We start from the raw sequence: 12,035 nt of genomic DNA, 5'->3' as shown, positions 1-12,035 counted from the left end.
CCTATTTCCTTGTGCAATAGGTTGAGGAATTGATCACCTCCTTAGTGAAAAAGCAATGGACACTAAAAAATATACAATTATAAACACAAATATACCTTTTCCATTCACTCAACTAGGAAATTAGAATTCCATGCATGACTATGTCTATTTTTAGTTGATTGACTAGTTCAACTGATATATCACTAAGTTAATAGCAATTCTACTACTCAACTGGCTCAATTAATTACCCGAGCTCAGTTAACTAAGAAAAACTAAAAATAATTGAACTAGTTTCCTAAGTTTTAGGAATAACTACATGCACAACTTTAATTCTAGGCTATAACTCGAATTTACTAAGCTAATTATTAGACAAGGTCGTGTCACACAAGTTAACCACAATCCAAGTCGTCCTGCTGATATGGAAAATTTAATTTCTCCTTTTGACTAAGGCACAAGTCAAATGAAGACTTTTCTTGCTACATTTTCAACACTCCCTCTTAGCAAGAAAAGTATTTTGCACATTCCCAATCCTACTTGTTTAGGAATGTACTATAATACAACTCCCTCTCGATGTTCTTGTTGTTACTTCAACAACTACAATTGAGAAGTATCAAAAATACTAAATCAATTGTGTTTGTGAACAACAACTATCCCCTGAGAATCTGGTTGCTCCTAGTCTTTGCATTGTCTACATATAATATTGCGTTGTTTGTGATTTTGCATTATGCCTCCTGCACTACTATCAACACTTCTCTGTGCTCCTCAGCATCTGATTACAACTAGTTTGCAATTGTCACTTAATATTTGACTACATCAAATGACACATGCCCATCTGCTATTAAATATTGGGGGCTAGTGTAACAAGGGTAATGATAAATGAGAAGAGCACACTGCAATTGCTACAACTCTTCTATGTATCCTTCTAAAATATTCACAACTTTGGGACTAAGGCTCTACATCGCCCCACCTCACTCCTGTAGGTATAGATGCATGCATGACGAAATTTGATCTACTCATATTGTTGCTTCTATTACTCTGTTGTGGCTTCCACACTGTTGTTGCAATTACTACAAAAATGATTTGGATATCCCCATATCTTGAACTACAAGCTTCCATAGGGCTACTCCCATTAAAACTAGACTCCCTATGAGTCTCAATCTCGCTGTGGGAAATCTATTTTCTCCCTCCTTGCAACTCGCGCTATCCTCCTATAATGGAAATTTGACTGCACAACTTTCGATTGGGAATCTGATGGCTAGAACTGAAACTGTAATTTTCATTTCCTGTGTCACTGCATCTAGCTCTGTAACTGTCTCATGTGAAATGCAACTAGATCTGTAGTTGTCATCTGAATTAATGGCTTCCCCTGCTAACATTGAACTTTCTACTATGATACTATGGGCCCCTGTAGCAAAGGTGATGATGTTGTTGCAAAAACTGGGACTAATCTAACTGATCTCCTTATTGCTTCTTCACTATATCCTGCCCACTTCACAGAGTGGAGTGTCATAATCCTCTTCCTCCTGGATTTGGTGCCCCATTACTTCCAATCAATCCTTGTCCCTTGCTCGGAAACTTTCACTTGAAGGCTCACACTTCCCCTAGCACCTACCCCCGACAACGAGAAGTTGATTTGCTACCTAGATCTGCATTCTCGATAGCTCGCATGACCTCCTCTGGCAATCTTGTACAACCATCTTTAGAAAGCTACAAAATCTATCAAACTCAAAACTAAAATTTAAATAGGAATCTCCTTCTCTCTCGCTTGGCTACCTGCTCTGTAATTCATACTCCTTTCTACTAGTTCTACCTCTACAACTGGAAATTTTAGATTTCCTAAAAATTGGAAACCCTCTAAGAAAACTCCCTCTGTGTGTTCACTTTCTCTTCCACCAAGCATTGATTCTACTCTAGTAACTACTGCAAAACCCTTTTGTGCCCAAACAAGGAAAATTCTTAGTGAAAATATGAGCTATCGGTGCTCTCTCTATCACTCGATCTGGAAAACTGAATTTTTCTATAACTCAGCACTGAAAAATCAAACTTCCTAGGAATTCACACTCTTTGGCTATGAACTTCGTAGCCCCAAAAAATTCTTCATGTTTCTCCCTCTGAGCAACAAATATTCTTCATCTGCTTCTGAGCTTCCCTCTCTAATCAAATTCGCTCTAATAACATGTCGAAATTTCAAGAAATTTTCTAACGCTAATGAAATCGAACTGAAATCAAGGGACATAAATTTCTTGTACTATTATGTGGAAAGGAAAACATATGATGGGAACACATGCAATGACATGCAACCATTAAAACCACAAGAACACAATGATTTACAGGGGAATCCAACTAGGAAAAACCCCTTCGTTGCTTTGCATTAATTCAAATGAAAAGAGAAACAATTACAATGTCTTGCTTCAACTCTGAAGCACACCCTACAATGTAAACTCATTCTCCTACTTCCTGACTTGATCTAGCCAACACTTATTCAATTAAATCCTCAACCAACGTCCTATTTCCTTGCATAATCCTGAAGGAATTAGCCGCTAAAAAAAGGGGAGAAATTCCATATTTCCTTGCACAATTTCTCGAGGAATTGATCACATGTTCAGTGAAAAAGAAATGTACACTCAACAATATACAATTATAAATACAAATATACCTTTTCTGTCCATTCAACTAGGAAATTCAAATTCCATGCATGAGTCTATCTATTTTTTGCTAATTGACTAGGTTAATTGAGAGATCATTGAGTTAATAATAGTGCTACTACTCAACTGATCTCAACTGACTCAATTAATTACTTGAACTCAGTTAACTGCATCAAACTTAAAATAAATGAACTAGATTGCCAAATATTAGGAATCACTACATCCACAACTCTACTTCTAGCCTATACCTCAAATTTACTGAGCTAACTAGTAGAAAAGGCCATGTCACACAAGTTAATTGTAATGCAAGTCATCGTGCTGACATGGAAAATCTAATTTCTCCATTTGACTAAGGCACAACTCAAATGAAGACTTTTCTTGCTAAATTTTCAACACTTTTAAATTAAGGTGTTGAAAGCCTTGTGTTGCTTTCCTCCCCACTTAAATATCAACTTCACACTAGTCATGGCATGCAAAGGAGATGTAATGATGGAGAAGTTGGTTATTAATATTCTTTAGTACTCTACCACTCCAAAGAAGCTTCTCACTTCTGTTACACTTGTAGGTTTAGGCCATTTAATAATTACATCAACTTTAGAAGGATCAATCTTCGATTGACCTCCTCCCATAATATGACTTGAATATACTAAAGATGTTTTTCCAAATTCACATTTGGACAATTTTAATTATAATTTCTCTTTTTGCAAAGTGGACCAACACTTTTTGACATGTTTTACATGATCATCCCATTTTTTGCTAAATACAAGTATATAATCTAGATATACAAGCACAAAATCATCTAAGAATGGTCGAAATACATCATTCATCACCCCCATGAATGTAGCTATGGAATTGCAAAGCCCAAATGGAATTACCAACCACTCAAATAGTCCTTGCACCCACTTCTTCATTTCTTCCATTTCCATAGCTATCATCTCATACATTCCCACATTTGGAAGAGGGGCATCTTGTTAAAGATGAATCTCATGCCGAATTTCTCTTTTGGGAGGTAATGCGACTGGTTCCTGAAGAATCTCATCTTAGAGACAATATCAAGAATTTATTTCATGTGGGAAGGATTAAAACCTTTGAAAGCATCCTATCCTTCAACTTATTTTTCCCTCACAACTATTATCACCCAAAAAATGATCGCTTAGCCATTTTCTACTAGGTTGATTAAAATACACCAAGAAGGATGTTTATTTTACATATTAAAACCCACTTTCACCTTAGGAAATAATTTAGTGAACCATTTTCTTAAATAATTTCTCATTAAAATCCAAAAAATCCCATGAGGATAATTAAACAAATCATTATTTATTTGTCATTCCCTCAAAACAATTGTTAAAGCATTATTTAATGATTAGTTCTAACCATTTTTTACTTAGTCACTCAGGAATAAGTAAATAAATCATTATTTATTTATTCTTCGCTTATTTCCCTCATAAGATAATAGTTAATTCATTATTTAATAATTATTTCTAATTCATATTTGACTTAATCACCATAAAGTATGTTGGGTGTGGAGCATGATTATTTAGAGGTCTTTGTTTCAGTTGGATGTATACCCTAGGAAGTTTGTACACCCCTCCACGCGGGGGCGTGCCAGGGGGACTTGTCCCCCCCACGTGGGTTCGTGGGTGGGGATCCTCCCCGGCTGGGGGGTCCGGGGGCCAGCGGTCCCCCGGCGTAGGTTTCGGGGGCAGCGCCTCGAAGCTAAAAACAGATGTAAAATTTCCTTGTAAAAGTATAGTAATTTCTAGTCAATCTGGGCCATTCATTAGGCGGATGATCTGACAGTAGAACTTATGTTTAGTTTATGGTTTTTTTCCCTAGAAGGCAACCCCTCTCTTTGTATGAGGGCATTGTATTGAGGCTGTGTAATATAGGTGTGTATTCTCCGAGCGAAAAATAGAGAGGTGAGACTGTGAGAGAAAACAGAGGATATTACAATGGATCTGTTGTAGGTTATGTCTCTTCATTTTGCTGGATAATAGAAAGGAAGGACTGGCTGTTCAGGGTGGATGTAGCCCAAACTGGGTGAACCACGTATATCTGTGTCTCTTTGGTTTTATGCGTTTTCTGTGTTTATATTTTTGCAATATTCTATGTGTTCCATTGCTCTGTAATATATAATTTTCTAATAAAGTAATTATTAAATATTTTTTTATTTGTCAATTGCTTTAACCACTTTCTAAATAAATATATTTGACCATTTTGAATATCTTTGCATCTCTAAAAAATATCATAAAATATTCATAATAGCTAGATTTTGAGTTAGTATATAATATTTTATTATTTTCTAAATCTTAATTTATCTCAAAATTTTGTTATAAATGGAAGGGTTTTCTCCTCATTCTTCACCATGACCATTCTCATCATCCCCATTATTGTCTCATAACATTTTATCTCTCACCTTCAGTTTAAGCATCCATTGCCATGTTTTGCCCATTGCATACAACCATTGAGAGAAAGAGTTGAAGCACAGAGCCATCAAAAAGACCAATCCCACAAGGGGGATTTGCCGACCCAAGTCTACAATCTCTCCTCATCATGTTTATTATTTCCTATAATAAAATTATTCATTTTCATTCTCCATTGGGTTGTTATACAATATTTTTATTGTTATATGTTTCTATTTGTGACTGCATATCTTTTCTTGCAGATTTTCTATTTTTTTATTGTAGTTCTGAAGCATAGATATAGCCACATTTTATTGTTAGGGTTTCTAGTCACCAACAACTTAAGTGAAGGGATTTTCTTACACTTGCATAAAAACTTCATACTAATAACAACCATGAGAATACACTTCTTGTTGTAGTTGATGAGTCTCTTCATCTGACCTCTATTGATAAGGGTTGACTTGAATTTCATGCAATGAGCTCGGACAATATATTCCACCCCATATTTACTAAGATGGTACCCATTCTCATGCCTGAAAAAGATTGCTTTCATGTCATACAAGTATGGGCTTCCCAAGACTATGCCACATATGTCAAGTGTGATAACATCTAAATCAACCTCATCTACCATCTTGAAGTAATGACAAACTTAGCCCTACATTGCTTGGTGACATTCAGTTTTACATTATCGTACACACAACCAAGAGGATAGGGTTTTGGATAAGGTCTCATTTCCAAACTCAACTTATTAAAATTTGATTCTATAAAGATATATAATGCTTGGAGATGATACATCAACTATAATAATGGGAAAATAAATAATTGCCCTTGATAATGAGAAATGTAATGCACAATATGTCTTGTTTGTTGAAGGTTTAAAGCAAGATGTTTTAAATGTAAGTCAAATGGTTGATAATGGACATGAGGTCATATTTGCTTCTAAAGGTTACAAAATTAGGAAGAAATAATCTTGTATATTATTAGCAACAGCTACCAGGATCTTAAACAGTGTATGTGTCCTTAATAAAGTAAATCAAAAGATTGGAGTATGAGAGTGTTATCTCTCTCAACCTATTTGTAAAACACAAGTGAGGGACAAAACACCTCAATTCACATAAATAAGATATAAATAATTGAGGTTGATTTGCAAAAGAAGAGTGACACATTGAAAAGAATAATAGAGATATATTAGGGATAACAAGTAAAGCTCATTTGGATAGAAAACAATATGAACAAGTGAATTAAATTAACCAACCTAGATCTATCTTAACTTTGGACCTACTAAGCACTAAGAAGGATCAAATATCTTAAGGTTCAAACCTATTTTAGAGTGAAAATAGATTTGATCCCTCTCGGTGCTTAGTAGATCCAGAGTTAAGATGGATCTAGGATAGTCTTTCCCCCTTTAAATATAATATATGATCCCTCTTGGTGCGTTGTAGATCTGGAGTTAAGATGGATCTAGGATAGTCTTTCCCCTTTTAAATAGGATATATTCCACATGAATACCATGGGTCAATACCATGAGCGAATTCCGTGGGTAAATACATTATTTTTACTTTTACTTTTACTTGTACTATTCTATTATTTTTGTTTACATGACATAGTAGGACAAGATAGGCCATTTCAACATATCTTCCATATTGGGCCAAAGAGTGCCTCTCGGTTGAAATTAATAATTATTAGTAATATTAATTATAGTTAATAATTTGATTATTTTATTTTATTTAAATTTAAATTTATTTTTATTTCTATGTAATTTAACCAAGTCAAAATGTTTTAATTAATAATTATTTTATTTTATTTAAAAACTTATTTTATTATTATTTTCATTTTTATGTAATTTTACCGAGTTAAAATGTTTACATAACATAACATAACCATACAACATCTCTCCAATAATGGGTTGGAGAGCATCTCTCGGTGCAAAGATGGTGTCAAAAGTAAAAGTAAGTCCATAGGAATATCTAACATGCAACATGAATGAAGGAAGATGTCAAATTTTGTCAAGGATGCTTGTTTGTCAGGAGGTCAGAGAGAAAAACAATGTATAAGCTAAAGAGGAGTTGCAAGATAAACAATAGCATGCATTCATGGGGATTTAATTTTCAAGTAAAACATGAAATGAAAAGTTTGCAAATCTTATATGTTTTCTTTTTTATTTCATTTGTATAAGTTGTTGAGACAATTAGTTTCATAAATCATGAGCATAAGCATCCTATCATGTTAAGGAAGGGGAAGAATTTGGCTCTTGGAACAACCATTAGTATGCATTATTGGGAATCAGACATTACTGAGGGGGGTGGGGGGGGCGGGGGGGCGGGGTGTGAGTCAGTAATTTGAAATGTGTACTCTTTACTTAATAATCATACTATCAATTATAAATATCTAACAACAATCAAAATATTCACATCTACATAACACTTGTACACAATGATTTTAATGTGGAAACCCTTATGCGAGAACAAAACCCCAAAATAATTTTTGTTTATTATTGTGTGAATCAAAATCCCAAACTATGATTACATCAAATATTTCTGAGCACCCAATCATAGGAACAACCAGCTCCCTTGATAGTTTTGCTAGCCCTAACTTGTAGGAAGCAACAACTTCCTCAAATCAGTAAACACCAGTTTTCCTAGAGACACCAACCACTGATGAATGAAGGCACCAACCTACTATCTCTGCAACTCAGAAATATGTGAAATTAGGAATTTATCTCCTATAGTCTCCTCTAATTCAACAAGCTCTCTCAGCTTGTACAGGCACTCATTTGACTACCCTTATGAATCTCACCGGAAATAAATGATATCATTTTTCACCATGGAATCCCTCACCCATCGATAGAACCAGTAAGATATTAACTCCCTGAACACTTGATCAGGCACGTATAATACATGGAACTTGTAGAAATGAACTAGTTATATCCCTATGGCTCATCTCAAAAGTAATATGTTTTCCCGAAATGGAAATCACTCTTCACACAACATGCTTGCAGTGCCATAGACTTGATTGAGAGAAATGTTGTTGTTTTGTACCATGGTATTGGAAGTAATGCTTCCATGTGTTGGTGTGAGTTTTCATTGTGAGTTCCCAAGCATCAATCTAGAAGTTGTTGATTCCTATGTTTGGAGTCGTGTCATGTCTGAGTCATAATTTTTGGAAGTAAGTGATATAAGTGTTATATATGTAATTTATTTATGTAATCAAAATACATCTAGTGTGATTTGTGTTGGTTTTGCAATCTCTCACTCTCTATTTTTTTTAACATGGTATTAGAGCCTAGTCTTGATATGGATTGTTAATGAGGGTTTTGAGGCCATCATCAAAATTCCCTGTGGTGGCTGTCATGGAGATGAGCCTGGCATGTTGTTATTGCAAGAGGGCTGAGATCGGTCATGATCTGATTGGCTCTAAATTTCTTGAACTATCGACTACTTGAAAGGATTTTGGAGCGTGATGTTGTAAGCAACAAATCACTGGTAGATCTCAGGTTGAAGTGAGATTATTTTACACTCTTTTCTTGTGCCATTGAAAATCTCCCCATTGTTCGTTGTCATTGGAACAACCATTGTTGAAGGAAGGAAACATTTGCTTCTCCTCTGTTGGAAGTTTGGATGTGAGTCAGTATCGCTTGCTAATTTGGAAGGTTATGTAGAGTTTATACCAAGTTTTTTGAAACACAAGTTTTTTGTCTCGATTATTATAGAAAATGAAATTTAAGCAATGACATTAAAGCACCATGCGTGGGGATGTTTTTTGGAGCGAGTCTTCTTTTAATGGGTTATTAAAAAATTTCTTTTATATATGGGAAGAACTTTATGTTATTTCTTAAAAAAATATAGTGGGTTGTTTTCCATGAATTCCTTAGGGTGAAAAGTGTAAATTTGAATGTAGGCTTGTTGTGGGATGTGGCTGAGTTTGTTGGTTTGAATGTTGAGTATGCTGACAATTAATTTGTACTAAACCATGAGTTAGTGTAGGAGTTGTGAGTTAATGAGCATTGTGTATAGGCAGTCGAAAGTCAGTGTGAATGTTGTTGAGTGGAGGAGAGAAATTGTTGTGAAGAGACTCATCAAGTGCAGTGAGGACAAGTAGTCATTGCATCGCTTACTTATGCAAAAAGTGATAGATTTAAACTAATATCATTATCATGGAGAATATAGTGTTGGAAACATTTAATGGTTATTGTTGGGGGCCAAAACTGCCTTGTTTTGTTTATCTCATTACCTTGTTTTCTTGCTAATTATACTTTCATACCAACTATTTTGTGCCTAAAATCCCTACAGGTATAACCCTTGTCATGTTTCACAAGTTATTTAGTCATTTATTTTTAAGTTTGAGGAATCATCACCAATTGGATGCTAATCTCGTATATTGCCCAAATTTGGAGCCACGGGATCAAGATTCATTACCAAAACTAGTGGCACTATTGTTAACCCACAGCTGTTACAGTGCAACTATCGTAGATCTCTTTTTGTCTATCTTTTGATTTAGCTTTGCTGTTACAACTATTATGTAATTTTAGACAAACAACCTCCATGGTGTTAGGATGTAATTGTATAAAAGGGGATTTGTAGCTGGGAGTCGGGTTAGCGAGACATCTCTAAGTTTTGTAACAATTACTTTTGATATTAATGCAATATTCAACTTTCTGACCTTCTTCACAAATCTGTGAGTTAAGCACAACCATAACCAGGGAGTTGGGCCTGCTCTCCTGATCAGGTGTTGTGCCTATGTTCTTATGTGTGTATTGTTTTAGTTATGAATTTTATTTCCTTTTGCCGTGAAACGTATTGTTGTTACAGTTGATGCTGAGAATCGTTATGCTGCTAATGTTTATTTATTACTTTGGATTGCATGTTTAGTTAATTAGTCGAACTCCTGATCAACTGTTGAATTATGAATTTTCCCTTGCATATATAGTGCATTATATCCTTGCAATAACAAACGACCTCAGATTGACATATTAATGTGGTAAAAGGATTGAATCATAGCATTCACACTTGGACACCAACATTTTGGCATCATTGCCGGGGACGCTATCAAGGTGCAAGAACATAACCAACATTGATCTTGGAATAAACCTCTTGTCCTAGGGAGACAAAGGGTTTTCCACTCTACTCCAGGTCCCGAGCATAGTTATTTTTTTTTGTTTCCTTCTTTTTTTCTTTTTCTCTTTTTTTCTCTCTCTTTTTTATTTTTATAGGGGCCACTCTTTCGTCCTGGGGAGGGAAATAATTTTTTTCCTTGCTGCAGGTCCCGAGCTTAGAATTTTCCTGTAGTCTTGTTTGTTTTGATTTTGAAATACCCACTCTCTCATCCTAGGGAGGGAAAGAGTTTTCTCACCCTACTCTAGGTCCTCAGCTTTAGTTTTCTTTTCGTTGGTTTATTGTTTCCTTTTTTTTCAATCATCCTGTCATCCTGGGGAGGGAAATAATTTTTCACCCTGATCCAGGTCTTGAGCTGTGTAAGTTTTAATGCTTTCTTTCCAATAAATGTATGAAAAAGGGTTCGAATAAAAGGGGCACAAGAGGACCCCAAAGGTAAGGAAGCAAGCATTTGGGGAGGAATACCTATATTCAGGATATTATTGGAAAAGATGCATCAGAAGCCTCTTCACGAGCTACTGCTAGGGTGAAAGTTCACACAAAATCTGAGGGGCATTCTGTGGAACAACCTATACAACCTCCAAAGGTGGAAGTATCTGTTTCAACAACTAGAGGAGAAGCAAGAAGTAGGGCATCAGAGGAATCAGAAACACCTCCTCTAGTATCAGACATGGAGGAAGTGGCCAGCAGAGGGTCAGAAGAAGAGATCCACCGAAGGATTGAAGAAGGAGACTTTAGAGGATTTTCTTCACCTCGTGATTAGGAGAGTGTTGTTAAACTTCCACAACCATCAGTTGTTACACAACAAGAACTTGTTGAAGTTCCAAGCAAGTTGTTAGCCTCCTATTACAATAGGTTTCATATTTAATGATTGACTGTTTACATGCCAAATATGTCATTCTTTCCATGCTGCAAAGGTTCCATATTTCCTAGAAAACTCAGAAAATTTAAAAAATGTAAAGAGGGTATACCCTAAAAGAATAATCAAAGGGAAAAAAGAATGAATTGGCCAAAGAGAAAAATAAATGAAATGAACCCCAAACAAGAGGCCAGGAAAGTGTGCAAGCTCAAATGCCACTACTATATTCCATTTTTGAAGAACTATTCCATTTTTGAAGAGTTTCACAGTTAAGGGAAGGCCAAACAGCTTAATCTTGGCTTCCCTAGGTTTAAATTGCTTGTTTTAGAGATAGAGAATAAAGATCTGTCCAAACTGTTTAATCTTGGCAGATTGTTAGATAGGTAGAGAATCAAGGGTGCTCAACTGCTTAATCTGAGCCCCAGGAAGATATAAGGGTAGATTTAGATAGGAGGATAGCCAAAAGAAAAAATGAAAAGCTGGGTTTGCTAGTTCAAGTACACCCAAACGAAAACAAGAGAAAATGTTAGGTAAGTAGGCTGGGTAGGTAGTTTTGAGGTAGCAGAATGATGAATAAGTGTGATCAATTTTGTATTTCAAAATGTTTATTTACTTCAGATCACAAGTATAAAGCAGTTTTCCCTTGGAGCAGCTCAAGCGAGGCATGACTAACTTCCCCTTCTTCCTTTCTCCCCAAATCATTCACTAATTTCCCCTAAAGATGTTAAGATTTGCTTGATATCTTTAAAAATCATCATATTCCATAAACATTTGCCTAAGTAAAGATCTGCTTTACTTAGGGGTGCTCATATTTCTTCTATAAGTCCAATTTCCCCTTTGTAGCCTAAGATTTCCATGCTTAGCGCTTTCTGATCAAAATTCATATTAATTCCTAACTCTATTATGTAAGTCCCTCCTTATTTCCCCTCCCCATACTAAAAATATGTTAAAAATCCCCTTTATATACATATCCCCCCCTTGGTTGAAATATAACCATAAATAATGCTTGAGAATTACTAAGTTTACTTGAAACTTAGTA

This window comes from Pinus tabuliformis, chromosome 1_1 (assembly GCF_031772625.1).
Source record: "Pinus tabuliformis cultivar Carrire ecotype Pingquan chromosome 1_1, CPIR1, whole genome shotgun sequence".
In the NCBI taxonomy this organism is placed as follows: domain Eukaryota; kingdom Viridiplantae; phylum Streptophyta; class Pinopsida; order Pinales; family Pinaceae; genus Pinus; species Pinus tabuliformis.
The sequence above is the reverse complement of the archived record's forward strand: the minus strand, read 5'-3'. Positions refer to the sequence as shown.